The sequence below is a fragment of the Triticum aestivum genome, chromosome 1D, assembly GCF_018294505.1.
Source record: "Triticum aestivum cultivar Chinese Spring chromosome 1D, IWGSC CS RefSeq v2.1, whole genome shotgun sequence".
Classification (NCBI taxonomy): domain Eukaryota; kingdom Viridiplantae; phylum Streptophyta; class Magnoliopsida; order Poales; family Poaceae; genus Triticum; species Triticum aestivum.
This window is the reverse complement of record NC_057796.1, coordinates 281504804-281522953: the sequence shown is the minus strand read 5'-3', so window position 1 is coordinate 281522953 and position 18150 is coordinate 281504804.

Here is an 18150-nt window from a genome sequence, read left to right as displayed (position 1 = left end):
AATGTCATTCAAAACTTTGAATTCATGTTATGTTCAATTAAAATATTTCGCTACGTGTATAATGCATGCAACCTACTACTCAAATGAACGTTTTAGTGCATTCCAAACGTATATACTACCGCTTCAATATGAACTAAATTTGAATTCGTTTCTCTATTTGAATAAGATCTACAGTAATGATTGTTGTGAAGTCAAAGCATTTGAATTCGTTTCTCTGTTTTAATAAGATCTACAATCATCATTATTGTCAAGTTAAACCATCGTTTGTGTATTATCTTCACATCACACCACATGATTAGTCTCGACTTACATATGCACTATGTGTACTATATGAACTCGAACTAGATTTTTTGAATCCACTTTATTTTGATTTCAAATCACATTACATTTCCAGCTCTAGCTAGATCTTCATAATCTAAACCATGTCTCATATGTATAATGTGTTTATCACATTATGTATGGTGCCCCGCCCCCTACGCCTACAAGTATTTAGATGTGAGTTGCAAACACCACACATTACCACAAATTCAAATAAAATGTGAGAATGTTCGATATATAGTATTGTTTAGATTGTTCGATATTTAGTTGTAAGCTGCAAATGCCACACATTATCACAAATTCAAATAAAATGTGAGATTGTTTGATGTATAGTATGGTTTAGATTGTTCGGCATTTAGCTGTGAGTTGCAAACGCCATGCATTATCACATTATGGTATAACATGTGCACAACACATGTATCACCGCTATATTCATGCATGCAATGTTTAAAACACTATGATCTCCTATTCAAATATATGAATCCGCTTTCATATCAAATTATGATCTTTGTTAGTCTCTTACACCCACACAATCCTCTAACCTTTGTAGCTACCACTAACTTTCTCTCGTGCATGCACACGCCCTCCTCGCCCTCCCCCTCCCTCGGCATTCTATCCACCGGGCACATTCATTTTTTTCTTTAGGTCGTTCTCCCAGAGTCTCCACAACTCCTTTCCGACACACACCGATCGATAAACCTCTCCAGCGATGCCTGCCTACAACATACACACACACCTTCAATCTCCTCCTTTATGTGTCCTTGCCTCGTGTCTCTCATACGGTCAGACACACGTGTAAACTCTCGCCCCTCTTTTCATCGATCTCACAACCGCACACTCCTCCCCTATCTAGCTAGTAGTTGGGCCTCTCGCACCACCTCCTAGCTCCATTCTCTCTATCTATCCATCTCGCTGGGCCTTATTTGCCTCTAACAAATGGACGTACACCAACCGATCTCTCGCTATACATATAGCTAGCTAGGTCCTTATAACTCGTTTTTACCCACACGTCAATCGATCTACCTCATTAGTTGTGTCTCTCCCTTCCTCCAACAAACAACAATTGATCTACCGATCTAGTTAGGTTTGCTTACCAAACACATGGTTCCCCTTCATCATCCATGGATGCGTCCCGATAGATCTATCACGCACAGGCACACACAGAAACACATCCCCACTCTTATTGATAACATTGCAGTTCCACCCTCAGTTTGTCTAGTAGGCCTCTCCCACCATCTTCGAGAAGCAACTCCATCACCCATCCAGCACTCTACCCCTCTCCCTCCCTCTCCCTCCCTCTCTCTCTCCTCTCTCTCTCCGTCCCATCATATTTCCCGTCCTTCAGTTATGTATGGATGTCGACCGATCTCCCTCAAGACATAGCTGGGCCTCTCCTTCTCAACACATATACGAGTCGTTCTACCTCTATAGTTAGGCCTCTGCCTACCCCTCCCCCACCCCCCACACACACCGATACATCGAGCGCTCTAGTCATGTCTCCCTGCCACACACAAACTTGACATGTGCCCTCTAACATTCCGGTAGGCCAGTCGCCCTATATCTTTGATTTGCACACACACACAATTTCGACGGCTCTCTTCATCGATCTCGCACCCACCCACTTGATCCTCTCTTCGACTCTATCGATAGCTATGACCCCTCCCTCTCTTCTCGTGGATTGCCCGACCCTCTATGTATGATATGGATAGGCCTCCATTTCACACACATTGCATGCAAAAATTTGTTTGAGATGTCATCGACACATATTCCCACAAATAATTCACGAAATCAACCCCCCACCCCACCGCCACCCCAAAACAAAAAACACTCACGAACGCGGTTTGTATCTCTCTCTCACACCCACGTAGGTGGGGGACGTGCACGAAGAGAAGAGGTGCATGCACGACGCACGTACTCCCGTCTCTTTCCCAACCACACCCGTGCGGGTACACGGTGGAGCTCATTTCTGTACGAAAAAGGCAGCCCATGTGGTAATTTGGCACGTGTACTGGTTGTGCACTTGGTGGAGGGAGGATCGTCTACCACGGGTGAACAAACAAATTGCGACTTGATGTGTTATGTTAAAAAAGAGGCAAACCATGTGGGGCCTACCTGGAGGCAAGGCTCTATACACTGGAGTACTTTTGATGTGTCCTGTCAACTCGCAGAACGAGGAGAAGCTTGCTTAGTACGCCGTCTCCCCCGCCCACGGGCATGGTGGCTCACAGGATGAGGTGAAGCTTGCTCTGCCTTACGCCCGCTCCCTCGCCCATGCGCGCGGTGGCTCGCAGGACGAGGAGAAAAATTTACTACTCCCTCCATTTACTCCTCGTCCCTACTACCTTGGTTATAGAGATTATATCATATTGTTTGGAATATATATGTCCTTTAGTAGATTTCAATATGAACTACTAGTACATACTCCAAACACTGATGTATATAGACGTATTTTAGAGTGTAGATTCACTCATTTTTCTCCGTATGTAGCACTCTCCCTCGCCCCTCGACCCTCGCCCACGTGGTGGACGTGCAACAATTCATTCGATCTCATATAGCCAGAACGATATATACTGCACTACCATTATTGCTCGACTTCCCGAAGAGGCGAAGAGCCAATCGCAAGGTTAATATTTTGGAGATGCCAAGCGCAAGGTTATAGGAGAACGAGTAGTAGGTGCCGCGTCATTTATAAATAAAGTTTTTTTTTCTTCAGTGGCACGTACGCAATATGATAGGTTCATATGGAGAGAAAAGGAAACCGCTCCACTATATACATAGTCAGGACGGGCCAGCCTACACGGTTGCTTGTTGGGGTTGCTCTCTTCACACTCTCTCGCACAAAACGACTGTGGCCACATCTCTAACATCCCGGCGGATCATGTCCGCTTGGGGAAGGGGTGGATGCTTAGTGTAGATGCGGTGGCCGTCGCCGACGGCGAAAACCCACTATCGGCATGTCCCGATCAGGGGTCCCCGCCGTTCTCTCTCACAAAGCCGGTGAGGTTGCCTTCGTCCCTTGCTCACTGCCGCAACGTGGGCAGTTGCCGCCTCCCGCCGCCGTCCTCAAGGTTGAGCTACGTCCGTCAGGTACAACTCCCTTTATAGTCGGCTTGCACCACTGCTCCAGCTGCCCACATCACTCCCTGTGGATATTTCTCTACTTCTTTGCCCCGCACATACCTCTACTGGCTTCTACGTATTGTATTTGTGATGAGTTTATGTCTCATCAACTAGTCCCAGTAATCTTATTCTTATCACGCTTCTTCAATTTCTTTGCCACAAGGATGCTCATCTCGATTTTGGTGAAACTGCACAAAATGATCTGATGGTCAAAAGGTTGCAAACTTCATTTATTAGGAAGCTCGAACGTTGCCAGTAAATTGAAGCCTGGTCAGGGTTCATGGTTCAAGGGCTAGGGACTGCATGGATCGTTTTTTTTCTTTAGCTGCCTCTGTTCCAAAATAAGTGTCAACTTTAGTAGTAGTACAACTTTGTACTAAAGTTTGCACAAAGTTGAGACACTTATTTTGGAACGGAGGGAGTACATCTTTGCTATGATCTGTCAATCATTGAGATGCAATAGCATGCATGTTAGTCTCCTTTGTAGTTGATGAAATGTTGCAACGGGCAACCTTGGACGCAAGATACATGTAACAGAAGCTGGAAGCTTCATAGCATTGTACACATTTATCTCGCTGATAAATTACAGTACGTACTATACTAGTACTTCCTCCATTCCTAAATATAAGTCTTTGTAGAGATTTCACCATGAACCACATGCGGATGTATATAGATGCATTTTAAGTGTAGATTCATTCATTTTGTTCCGTATGTAGTGGAATCTCTACAAAGACTTATCTACTAGTAATAGCTAGCCCCCACTACTAGGAATTCTCTATCCTCTCCTTGAGCCACATCATCAAAATTGATGTAGCCGTTAGATGAAGTAAATCAGTCCATAATAGCCGTCTGATCTAGACGTTGAGAGGCTCCGCACTAAGCCACATGCAAGCATGCAGAAATACTATGGCACATGCATGTGAGTGGGTTTTAAATCACATCAACATGTCTGCATGCAAGCATGCACCGGTAGCATGCATGTAAGTGAGCTTTTAAGTCCCATTAACATGTCAAAAAGAAAAATATAATCCCATTATGCAGTAGGAGTTGGCTGATCTTTTTTCCTTACGTGGGATGATCTAAATGATGATGGGAGTTTATTTAGTTTGGCTACCACATTTGTCATGCGGTTATAGAGTTTTTTTAGTTCTATGAAATCGATAATTTTGCGCAGAGAGATATACCGTTGTTCCGCGGCAACGCGCGGGGACTCATCTAGTAATATTTAGGAACAGAGGGAGTACTATGTAAAGAGTTAGGTGTCGCACGGTGATAGTGTGAGGTGGGCTATGTAATCACTGAGCCTGCGTGTTTTCACTGCTCTTGCACGCCTCCGCTGTAAGAATGGAGAAAATTGTAATCTAGTAGTAGTACCTCCTTTCGCCGAAAGCGTGGGACATCCAGCAGTCCTACCACCTCAGTAATAAAGACCAATGAGCCGTCAAATCACATAGACCCAGTAGTAAGTTGGACGGACAAAGCAACCATCACTCTTGCGCCAGTGAGAGGTCGCGTCCGCTCTACCCGGGCATGAATGCGGCACCGATTCTTTGGAGCGGCACTGACCGTTTCGGGCGAGAAGCGCGCGCGGGCGATGGAGGGGCTTTGGGTGGGCCAGGCTGGTCAGGAGCGGGCGTGGCAGCTGTCCGCATGTCCCTACCGGACACGCCCGGAAACGAGAGGATGCACCGACTCTCGCGGCTAAAGTCGTACACTACACAACATCTCTCTGTAGGAGTAGGTCGATCTGTCGCTCTCTCTAACACACACATGCTGTTAAACACACACACACACGCACACGCACGCACCTTGGTCCCGTTGCACCTTCTAACGTGACTTATTATACCTAGACGGATGGAGTAGTAAGTATACGATATACGGTGGCACACTGACTTAAGTCGAATACAAGTGCCCAAAATTCGTGTGCATGTTATAATAAGGATTCACTTAAAATAGTACGTGAGCGAATAGAGGGATCAATTGGACAGTGTTCCCGAGCAGTAGCGAGATGTGTGAGGTAAGATACACCGCTAGCGCTTTTAATTTTTCTTATTAATTTGTTTGTTTCACCCTCTGACTGGTGGGACCCAACGTACTACTGCACCACTGTGGATAGTCTTACCACCAAAGCCACATGACACGATTATGATTGAAATCCCAATGACTCCCACACACACAAAAAAACACGGCATGCTTGTCACACGAATGCAGGAATGTATAAAAGGTTATTTCCCTCTCGTTGAACATAACGGGAGGGTTGTGTAGCTGGTTAGCCTGTTCGCTCATCAAACTTGAGGTCTCGGGTTCGATAACTACACTTGAGCATAATTTGTGCCAGGAGGATTCTTTGACTGGTCAAAATGTTTTCTAGGGTTTGCACGCTTCACACTCTCTCTCCAGTATATATATACACGCTGGAGCCTCAACGCTTGTAGTTGCTCTCTTCACACTCTCTCGCCCTCTCCCGCTGGAGCCTCAGCGCTTGTAGTTGCTCTCTTCACACTCTCTCGCCCTCTCCAGATCTAAACAAGACTTCGTTGGCCTCTCTCTCCCCTCACTGCTGCTCAAAGAGCCGGCAGGATCCGTCCGCCGGGAAGGAAAGGAGGCTTAACGCTGTCGCCGTCGGCGAGGGACTACCGGCGCAGCTGTTCACTTTCCACCCAGCGGCGGCGCGGGAGGGCCTTCCGACCCCTTCTTCTTCGCCGCCGTCCCGTCGCCCACCGAACCACGCCCCAAGAACCTTAAGGTATAATTTACTTACTCCACATTCATTGCTCTAGCTGCATGTATACCATGAATCTAGGACGTGGTTCAAAGAGGAAAGGAGTGGGGGAAAGTAGTGGGAAAAGTTGTATATAGCATGAATCTAGGACGTGGTTCAAAGAGGAAATGAAGGGGGAAAGTTGTATAGCATGAATCTAGGACGTGGTTCAAAGAGGAAAGGAATGGGGGAAAGTAGTGGGGAAAGTTGTATCGCATAAATCTAGGACGTGGTTCAAAGAGGAAAGGAAGGGGCGAAAGTACTAGTTCAAAAAGGAAAGGAAGGGACAAGGCTGTAGAGTTTGAGCAGGACTGGATTTGCTGCGCTCACATAGGGAAAGGTGTCTAAAGATAACAAAACTGGGACCAACACAAATATGCTCCTTGGTTGTTTGTTCTTTGTTGAAACAGACTGTGCATGACCACAGTACATCGGTAGATGCACATGGTGCTGGTGTGTCCACTGTCCCGTGCAACTCATTAGCTGTTGTTAATCTAAGGCCCTGTTTGGTTAAAAACTCCCTAGTCCCTACCTGCTTGGTTCCAGGGACTAAACATGGACTAGAGGTTATTAAATGACATGCTAAAAGACAATGTTACCCCTAGTAATGAACTAATAGAGACAAGGTGCGATGCGTGGCAGGGGCAACTGTTGGAAAAAGTCCCAAAAAGACTACCTCGGGGTCTTCTTTCTTGAGTCCCAAATTCCCACTTTTAGTCCCTAAAAGTCCCTTCTGTTTGGTTTAGATGGGACTGACACGGAGTTTTTTTAGTCCCTACACCAAAATGTCCCTGTAAACAAACACCCTCTAATAATGCCGCTGGAAAATTGATGCAATGCCATAGTTAAAAGCAAATTACATGTTTAACGAATTTTATTGTTAATATAATCTCTATGTTAATATTAATCAATGCCACTGTTTGAGAAATGCTACTGTCTTGCTTTCTTTCCCATTTAGATAAGGTAGATGCTTCTTCTTGTTGGCTTCTGTGTCATCCACCGTTATTGACCACTAATTGTTTCCTTTGCACCTCTGTGTAAACAGGGTTATCTACTTCACCTCGTTGCCATTGTGACCTTTTGTTGCACTGCACAAAACACTTTTGTTTTAAGAGTGTTTTGTGCAGTTCAACCAAAATGTCACACCGACAATGTTGCTTGATTGCTTGATCTTAGTGGAACTGCACAAGAGGAGATCTTACTTCCTATCCGTTAAGGCGAATTTGGTTCAGATCTTCTTCTTGTGAGTTGTTTGAATTCCGCGTCATGAGAGGTCAGTACTAGCCTTCTTTCACATGATTCTGTAGTGTGCTTTCATATGTTGTGCTACTTGTACGATAATGTTGCTTGATTTTAGTGAACTGCACAAATGGAGACAAGACTTCCAATCTGTATGTGCACCGTAATATCCCATTGAGGTAAGATAAGGATATTTCACAACTGCTGGCCTGTATTTTGCCACTTTCATCAGAAAATTAAGTTTAGTACTATACTTGTGCTCCCTAATTGACATGCCAAATCTTACATTGAAGGCGAAGCTTGTCTGTTATTGAACCAAGTGATGAAGGGGAAGAACAAGCGGAAGAAAAACAAAAATCAACTCCCGGTGCTATAATGAAGCACTGGAACTGTGATGACACAAGTAATGATATAGTTTTTAATCTTAATTTATTGCTATGGCTGGAACGAGCAATTGTTTTGCCACTGATTTGATGCCACTCTTAATGTAATATGTAATTATCTCTACTTGTGCAAACAGGGATCTTCTTTGAAGATACCATATATTTTAGTGCTGCACAAGAAGATGTTGGAAACATTGAACTAATCGAGGAGTATATAGTAAGCATGGCCACCACCGTAGATAGCAACAGATGGTTCCGGAGAAGTGCTTCATCTGTATGCTCTACACAATAAGCCTCCTGACAAAGGTTGGTACTTGCCCACTGATTTCATCCATATGATTGAGCTTTGTCATCTCTATTGGTGTTGTGCTACTGTTTAGATACTGTCATGAAAAAGTGGTATTGTCCTTGAGAAGTGCTTCATCTGTGCTGTTTTAAGTATTTCCTTTCCTTTTTTTCGAGCAAACAGGGATGCTAGCATTTAGCAGTCCTCTTGTCTTTGCACAACAGGATCATCTTCCTCTGAAGAAGAATATGGAGTACATGAAGTGACTAGTTCCGATTATGCCAGGATGAAGAAGCCCTGTCTATCTTCTCATCAGAAGGAGCAGTTGAAGGATGGTTACATTACTCCCCACAAGACCAAAGTAACTTCAGCTCAGAAGGACTGGCAAATCTCCATTTTTTTGCTGTGATGTGCGAGTACAATGTTGTTCTAGGATTCTTTCTGGTGAGTTCCATTTTTCTAAAAGTGTGCTCTACATGGACCATGTATGTGCCTGTTGAAACTGTCAATTCATAGTACAGTTTGCTTTATACTAATCACTTTTTTGTATTTGTGCAAACAGGGGTGCTCAGCTTGATTTCAATGGGAACTGCACAAAATGTTCATGAATACGTCGAATAATTCATTTCCACCACAAGAAAGGAGGTGCCAATAAGTTCAAGGCATTGCAACATATAAGGGCGAAATCATACAAGCTACGCGCGAATTTGGTTGATTTTGGTGGAACTGCACAAAAAGAACAGTTGGTTTATTTAGCACGAGGTGCCATGTCAATGTCCGAACTGATGGCAAACCCTGCCCATTCCACAATCGTAGGCATTTGATATTTTGGAATGGGACAACCTTGTCAAATTTTGCTCATTGATTTTAGCAAGACATGAGTTTGATATTTTCGAATGGGACGCCCTTTGCTGTCAGCAGCGTCGATCAATTTTTTCTTTATTCTTTAGTTGTGAAGTAAATATTGCCTCTGACATGTGAGTCACTGAGATGCATAATCATCGATTGTTTTGAATGTTCTCTATGAATTGCCAGGCCTGTGTGTTTGATTGCAATGTACAGAAACGCTAAAAAGCTGCTCAAACTCTTTGTACTCCTTCTGTTCCTTTTTACTTCGCACATTGTGAAAGTGCATACTTTTTTGTATAAGATTGGTCAAAGTAGAGATACTTTGACTGCAGACAAAACATGTATGCAGACTAGAAAGGACCGGAGGGAGTACATGTGAAACTGCTGCAAACGAGATGATCACCCTGGGAATAATGCTAGTACGTATTGTTTTGCATGTTCATCCAATGCAAGTGATACAGGAATTCGAACTAATCAAAATAAATTCATTCATACACGGTCGGATTTCATATAAACATGCCAGATTTCATGACATTTCATACATTCTTCAACTAAAAGGGGTGCGCTGGAGGTATAATTAATTAACCGAAGCTACCCACCTGTGTCCCGCTGAGCCGAACAGAAGCTTCAGTGACTTAACTGCAGGTGCAGTTGTGTAACTGACATGTTGCCTGTTGGGCCCACGTGTCAGTCAGCCAACTGCACCAGCAGTTAAGTAGAAGCAGCGTTCTTCTCAAGTGCAGCTCTCCGACTCCATGTCGCCGCCAAGAAGCTAACCGGTCGTCAATGGTCAACCTGCTTAGCTTGGCTTCAACCGGAGGGTAGCAGCGGTGGCCTTACTTGGACCCGAGCGGCGGCGACCTACCGTGTTCTACTCTTCCTCGTTTTCTGTGTGGCGCGGCCTCGTTGGCAGCGGGGTGGGGCCTCGGCGGAGCCGGCGATGTCCTCTGTCTCGTTGCCGGCGGGCGGTGCCTCAGTGGAGCGGTGGAAATCCTCCCCCATGTTGCCGGCAGGGTGGGGCCTCGGCTGAGCCGGCAATGTCCTCTGCCTCGTTGTTGGCGGGGCGAGGCCTCGGCGGAGCCGGCGGTGTCCTCTGCCTCGTTGTTGGCGCCGCGGGGCCTCGGCGGAGCAGGGCCTCGTCGACGCCAGCGGAGCAGGGACTCGTCGGAGCCGGCATTCTCCTCTACCTCGTCCTCGGTCTCGCCAAACATCGCCTTGCCCGCTTCATCCCCCTCTTTGCTAGCCTCTTTGTAGGCGGCCGTAGCCTCCGCCACCCGCATGCGGTACCGCCAGCGCTCGAGGCGGCCCTTGCGAGCGGAGCGGTTCGAGTCGAGCAGCGCCTCCTGCTCCGCCTGCTCTGCGGCGATCTGCTCCTCCGCCTGCAGGTGCTCCTGGAGGAGATGGTGGTTGTAGGCGGCGTCGGCCTGCGCCTCCCGGAACAGCTCCTCACGCATCTGCCTCACCCTGTCCATATATTGGGCACAGGTCTCGCCGATGGTCATGGTGCAATGCACCGGCGAGGATGGCGCGGAGGAGGGGGTTGGCGCCGGATCGTCGACTACCATGTTCTCCATTGGGACGTCGTCGTCCTCCGGCTGCCTGCCGGCCAGCCGGTCGGCAACAATGGCTGCCATCTCCTTGTGGTCCGTCGTCCGCCCGTCCCGAAGAGCGCTGGAGCGCGAGGAAGCCAAGGTGGGCAGTAGTGGTGTGGACAGGAGAAAGGGAACGGATGCGGATGACTGCGGCTATGGCCGGCGCAGCAGTTTATATAGCAATGGTGGGCGGGCGGAGGGACGGACGTGTGGCGCCGGAGTAGCCGCCTCGGCAACCGCGTATCATTAATGTGGGCGGCAAATGGACGGACGGACGACACTTGTGTCGTTTGAAGGCGGAGCAATCGCCTGCACCGGGAAGCGGGGCGGGCGGCGCTGACTGTTTCGGGCGGAAAGCGCGCGCGGGCGAGGAGATGACTTTACTTGGAGAGGATGACAATGGGGACCCACCAGGTCCATAGCCTCACGTACGCAAGTGCCTCCTTATTATATATATATATAACTATAATTTATTTTGCTTCCTCCTGGTTTCCTGACATCACGGTCCCACACCATTGTCAACCTATGTAGTAGTCAATAAACGAGAGAATTGCACAAGAAGCGGCCGACAGCTGGGACCAAGCAGCTCGAGCAGTATTTGTGTTTTTGAGGTGTGAGCACTGCAGAGTTTTTCGACGTTTAGCCTAGATATTAATTTTTCTCCTCTGAACAACAACGAAAACATCGCTGCAGGTATTAACTGGGCGGGCTGTGGCCCGTCTAGCCCAGGCCAGATATCCAGCCCAAATATTATTTTTTTTCAAGCTGAAAATGGCTAGCCCAGCTGTACTTTTTTTAGGAATACCCAGGCAAGGTCAAGTTGTTATTTTCCGCCCCGCTGGGCTGCAAATCTTTCCTAGGAGGGATGCATTAGGCTTGACAAGAAATTGGGCTTTAAGAAATAATAAATGGGATGTAATTATAAAAACTGGGCAGTAACTATAAAAAAATGCACCAAACACGTGATTACTTTATAAAATATTATTTTTGGATATTGAAAATTTTAATTTCATTAATTGTTGCGAGCGCAATGTTTCATTGGATTTTTACGTAATATAAATTTATATTGAAATTGTATTTAATCTGACTAGAAATTTCGGGATAAAAATATTTTGGATCCCATCAAAATGTGGGAAATTTTATTGAATTCTGTTTTGAACGGTTGGTTGAAATGGGCTGTACTTTTAACAAACTGTAAATGGGCTGTAGTAAATTTCATTAGAATTCAAAAATGGGCTACACATTCTTACAAATCTCAAATGGGCTATAAGTTCTCTGCCACACACTTCTGACCTTACTAAGTTGACGCGTCCCCTAAAAAACAGAGTTGACGCGTATGCAAGGCTTTGTCAACTTATAGTCAACACACGGTTCTAGCAGCAGTGGCTGTTGGATGTCCATCCAACGGATGCCGTGCTTCATCTTCAATCTCGGATGTTCTAGCTTCACCGGCCCAAAAAATGATTCCTCCCCTGACATCTAGGGCGCACTATTTCGGAAGCTGACCTGTGGGCCTACTAAGTTGACGTACCAAGGGCTTTGTCAACTTAGTCAATATAAACGATTCTAGCTGCAGTGACCGTACGATGTCCATCCAACGGCCGTCGTGCTTCTTCAACCTCTGGTCTTCTTGCTCCAGCCGCCGAAAGCAGCGCCGGTCGTGCCGCCTGCTCCTGCCTCTCGTGGCCGGCTGTGCTGCCGCGGAGGCCTCACCGCCCCCTACTACTCCCACCGCTGGCCAGGCCATCCCTCCACTCACCCACACCCCCTGTTATTCTGCGGCAACGGCAGCGCAGCCGAACCAGTGAACCCTCGTACTCCTCTCTGCGTGTGCATCCATTGCCGCATCTTCCTCGGCTCCGTGTCGTCCCCTTCCTAGGCCTCGCCGTCGTCCACCGCCCTGGTGCTCTCGGCGCGGCGTGGTCAACGTGGTCAAGGAACGACTTCCATCGGACGTGGACTGTACGTGGAGAGGCTGACAGCTGGGTCCATAGCAGCCGCAAGGAAGTGCCTCCTTATTACGCGCAAAATAATTATTCCTCCACCTGACAGCGGGGACCCACCGGATGGGCCACCGTATTTCATGAAAAAAATGATTCGCCCCCTGACTGCTGGGACCCACGAGCTACATCTTCGCACGCAAGGAAGTTCGTCCGAGAAAAACAATTCGCCCCCCTGACTGCTGGGACCCACCAGCTACATCTTCAACATAGCCCTTCCCGTAGCGATCCACTGCTTCCATCTTGATTGTGCTGCCTGCGTGAAATTTTTGTATGAAAGTTCAGTGTGCTATGATGTTCTATATGATTGTGTCAACTATATAAGTTTTACACAATATCAGCAATGCAACTGGGCCGACAGTTGTACACAATATCCGGGTCAACTTGTTATTCTCCGCCCCGCTGGGCTGCAAACTTTCCTAGGAGGTATGCATTAGGCTTAAAAAGAAAATGGACTTTAAGAAATAATAAATGGGATGTAATTATAATAACTGGACAGTTACTATGCACCAAACACGTAATTAGTTTGAAAAATATATTATTTTTGGAAATTTGAAAATTTTAATTTCATTACTTGTTGCGCGTGCAATATTTCGTTGTATTTTAACATAATACAACTTTATTTAGAAATTATATTTAACCGGACTAGAAATTTCGGATAAAAATATTTCGGATCCCATCAAAATGTGGGAATTTTTTTTGAATTCTGTTTTGAGCGGTTGTTTGAAATTATTAATCGTGTCCTAGCTAGAAGTTGGGCTGTACTTTTAACAAACTATAAATGGGCTATAGTAAATTCCATTAGAATTAAAAAATGGGTTGTACATTCTTACAAATCGCAAATGGGCTATATGTTCTCTGCCAAATCCGAGCTGTGGGCCTACTAAGTTGACGCGTACCAAGGGCATTGTCAACTTAGTCAATATAAACGATTCTAGCTGCAGTGATCGTACGATGTCCATCCAACGGCCGTAGTGCTTCTTCAACCTCTGGTCTTCTTGTTCCAGCCGCCCAAAGCAGCGCCGGTCGTGTCGCGTGCTCCTGCCTCCCGTGGCCGGCTGTGATGCCGCGGAGGCCTCATCGCCCCGTACTACTCCCACCGCTGGCCAGGCCATCCCTCTACTCACCCACACCCCTTGTTATTCTGCGGCGACGGCAGCCTCACACCGCAGCCGAACCAGTGAACCCTCTTACTCCTCTCCGCGCGGGCTTCCACTGCTGCGTCTTCCCCGGCTCCACGTCGTCTCCTTCCTAGGCCTCGCCGTCGTCCAGACCACCGCCCTGGTGCTCTCGGCGCGGCGTGGTCAACGTGGTCAACGACCGACTTCCATCGGAAGAGTACTGTACGTGGAGAGGCTGACAGCTGGGTCCAGGCGGCCGCAAGGAAGTGCCTCCTTATTACGCGCAAAATAATTATTCCTCCACCTGACAGCAGGGACCCACCGGATGGGCCACCTTATTTTGTGAAAAAAACATTTCCCCCCTGACTGCTGGGACCCACCGGACGGGCCAGCGTATTTCGCAAAAAAAACATTCCCCCCGCTGTCAGCTCGGACCCACCGGAAGTGCCTCCTTATTACGCACAAAAAAATGAATACTCCCCCTGCTAGCTGGGACCCACCATGGTGGGAGGCTGACTTGTGGGCCTACTAAGTTGACTGGGACAGGGGCCTTTGTCAACTTTAGTCAATATGAACGATTCTAGCTCCAGTGACCGTACGATGTCCATCCAACGGCCGTAGTGCTTCTTCAACCTCTGGTCTTCTTGCTCCAGCCGCCCAAAGCAGCGCCGGTCGTGCCGCATGCTCGTGCCTCCCGTGGCCGGCTGTGGTGTCGCGGAGGCCTCACCGCCCCTACTATTCCCACCGCTGGCCAGGCCCTGCGGCGACGGCAGCCTCGCACCGCAGCCGAACCAGTGAACCCTCGTACTCCTCTCTGCGCGGGCTTCCACTGCCGCGTCTTCCCAGGCTCCCCGTCGTCCCCTTCCTAGGCCTCGCCGTCGTCAACCGCCCTGGTGCTCTCGGCACGGCGTGGTCAACGTGGTCAAGGAGCGACTTACATCGGACGTGGACTATACGTGGACAGGCTGACAGCTGGGTCCACGCCTGCAGCAAAGAAATGCCACCTTATTACGCGGAAAATAATGATTCCTCCACCTGACAGCTGGGACCCACCGGACGGGCCACTGTATTTCGTGAAAAAAACCTTCCCCCCTGACTGCTGGGACCCACCAGCTACATCTTCGCACGCAAGGAAGTGCGTCCGGGCAAAAAAAAACGATTCGCCCCCTGACTGCTGGGACCCACCAGCTACATCTTCGCAGGCAAGGAAGTGACGGACAGTTGGGACCCACCTGGTCGAAGCGTACGTAGCGTTTTCATTCTGGTCGCGAACGTGTACGTACATATATACTGGTGGATGTAGAGGCGCGCACGTGTCGTAGTAGAGGCGTGTACGTGTCGTAGTAGAGGCGCGCACGTAGCATGTACACGTACGTACAACGGCCAGGGTGCAAGAAAGAAAATACGGCCACGTATGTGTACATACGGGCGGGGTCTCGAACGCCTACTCGCGCATACGTACGGCCAGGGCTCATGTACATGGCTGGGTCGGAACGGAGAAACAACGTCGTCGTCGTGTTCATGGGGAGGCAACGGAATGCGTCGTGTTCATGGGGAGGCAACGGAATGCGTCGTGTTCATCGGGAGGCAACGGAACTCGTGGGAGCCAACCGGCTGGGTCGGAACAGAATGCGTGGTCATGTTCATCGGGAGGGCTTGGATGGAACATGCGATGGAAATGAGGCCTGGCGTACCGCACAACGGAGGAAACGGACCTCCTACGTTCGGAACAGGGTCCTGTTGATCGGGAGGGGTCTGACGTACCGCAAAACAGAGGAAACGGACCTCCTACGGTCGAAACGGGGGTCCTGTTGATCGGGAGGGGTGTGGCGTACCACAAAACGGACGAAACAGACCTCCTACGGTCGAAACAGGGGTCCTGTTGATCGGGAGGGGTGTGGCGTACCGCAAAACGGACGAAACGGACCTCCTACGGTCGAAACGGGGGTCCTGTTCATCGGGAGGGGTGTGGCGTACCGCAAAACGGGACTCCACGGGATACTGTTCATCTCCACCGTCGACCTCCTCCAGCCTCCACGGGCTACTGTTCATCCAGCCTCCACCGCGCGCTACTCCACCGGCTACTGTTCAACCACCCCTCCACGGGCACCCCTCCACCATCTACTTTTCATCTAGCCCTCCACACCACGGGGTCCTGTTCAACCACCCCTCCACGGGCACCCCTCCACTGTCTACTGTTCATCCAGCCCTCCACCACACCACGGGGTCCTGTTCATCCAAAGGCAACGCCACCGCTCACTGTTCATCCAACCCCCCCGCAACGCTCACTATTCATCCAATCGATCGGCTTCAGTTAGCAGCAGTAGCGAAGGAATCGCTCGATCGGGTTCAGTTAACAGCCATCGATCGATCGCTCGGGTTCAGTAACGCGTAACCTGCAGTGCAATCACTCGGGTTCAGTTAGAGCCCAACGCCTCGCTCGGGTTCAGTTAGAGCCAACGCCTCGCACACACGCGCGTACGTGTACGAGAGAAACGCGCATCGCTCGGCCCCCGACCTCCCACCGTAACTGGGAAATCCCTGAAATTTTCCTCCCCCTCGCTTCTACCACGGTTTTTTTCCATCATGGACGGCCCAAAGAATGTCATGCAGCTGCGTCTCCGGCCCGCCCAGGACGAAAAGCCCATTTTCTGTCATGATTTTTTGTCATAGAAGTAGGAGCCCACCACATCTATGATGATACCGGGTTTTTTCACAATTATCGTCATAGAAGTTGAAGGAAATATGCCCTAGAGGCAATAATAAAGTATTATTTATTTCCTTATATCATGATAAATGTTTATTATTCATGCTAGAATTGTATTAACCGGAAACATAATACATGTGTGAATACATAGACAAACAGAGTGTCACTAGTATGCCTCTACTTGACTAGCTCGTTAATCAAAGATGGTTATGTTTCCTAGCCATAGACATGAGTTGTCATTTGATTAACGGGATCACCTCATTAGGAGAATGACGTGATTGACTTGACCCATTCCGTTAGCTTAGCACTCGATCATTTAGTATGTTGCTATTGCTTTCTTCATGACTTATACATGTTCCTATGACTATGAGATTATGCAACTCCCGTTTACCGGAGGAACACTTTGTGTGCTACCAAACGTCACAACGTAACTGGGTGATTATAAAGGTGCTCTACAGGTGTCTCCAAAGGTACTTGTTGGGTTGGCGTATTTCGAGATTAGGATTTGTCACTCCAATTGTCGGAGAGGTATCTCTGGGCCCACTCAGTAATACACATCACTATAAGCCTTGCAAGCATTGTGACTAATGATTTAGTTGTGGGATGATGTATTACGGAACGAGTAAAGAGACTTGCCGGTAACGAGATTGAACTAGGTATCGAGATACCGGTATCGAATCTCGGGCAAATAACATACCGATGACAAAGGGAACAACATATGTTGTTATGCGGTCTGACCGATAAAGATCTTCGTAGAATATGTGGGAACCAATATGAGCATCCAGGTTCCGCTATTGGTTATTGACCGGAGAGGTGTCTCGGTCATGTCTACATAGTTCTCGAACCCGTAGGGTCCGCACGCTTAACGTTACGATGACATTTATATTATGAGTTTATATGTTTTGATGTACCGAAGGTTGTTTGGAGTCCCGGATGTGATCACGGACATGAAGAGGAGTCTCGAAATGGTCGAGACATAAAGATTGATATATTGGAAGCCTATGTTTGGACATCGGAAGTGTTCCGGGTGAAATCGGGATTTTTCCGGAGTACCGGAAGGTTACCGGAACCCCCCGGTGACTTAATGGGCCTTAGTGGGCCTAGGTGGAAGAGAGGAGAGGAGGCTAGGGCAGGGCCGCGCCCCCCCTTCCCCCCTAGTCCGAATAGGACAAGGAGAGGGGGCGGCGCCCCCCTTCCTTCCTCCCCTCCACCTCTTCCCCCCTTCCACTCCTAGTCCAACATGGAAAGGGGGGAGTCCTACTCCCGGTAGGAGTAGGACTCCTCCTGGCGCGCCTCTACCTCCTAGGCCGGCGGCCTCCCCTTGCACCTTTATATACGGGGGCAGGGGGCACCTCTAGACACACAATTGATCTATGATCTTTTAGCCGTGTGCGGTGCCCCCTCCACCATATTACACCTCGATAATATCGTTGCGGAGCTTAGGCGAAGCCCTGCATCGGTAGAACATCATCATCGTCACCACGCCGTCGTGCCGACGAAACTCTCCCTCAACACTCGGCTGGATCGGAGTTCGAGGGACGTCATCGAGCTGAACGTGTGCTGAACTCGGAGGTGCCGTGCGTTCGGTACTTGATCGGTCCGATCGTGAAGACGTATGACTACATCAACCGTGTTGTGTTAACGCTTCCGCTTTCGGTCTACGAGGGTACGTAGACAACACTCTCCCCTCTCGTTGCTATGCATCACCATGATCTTGCGTGTGCGTAGAATTTTTTTGAAATTACTACGTTCCCCAACAGTGGCATCCGAGCCT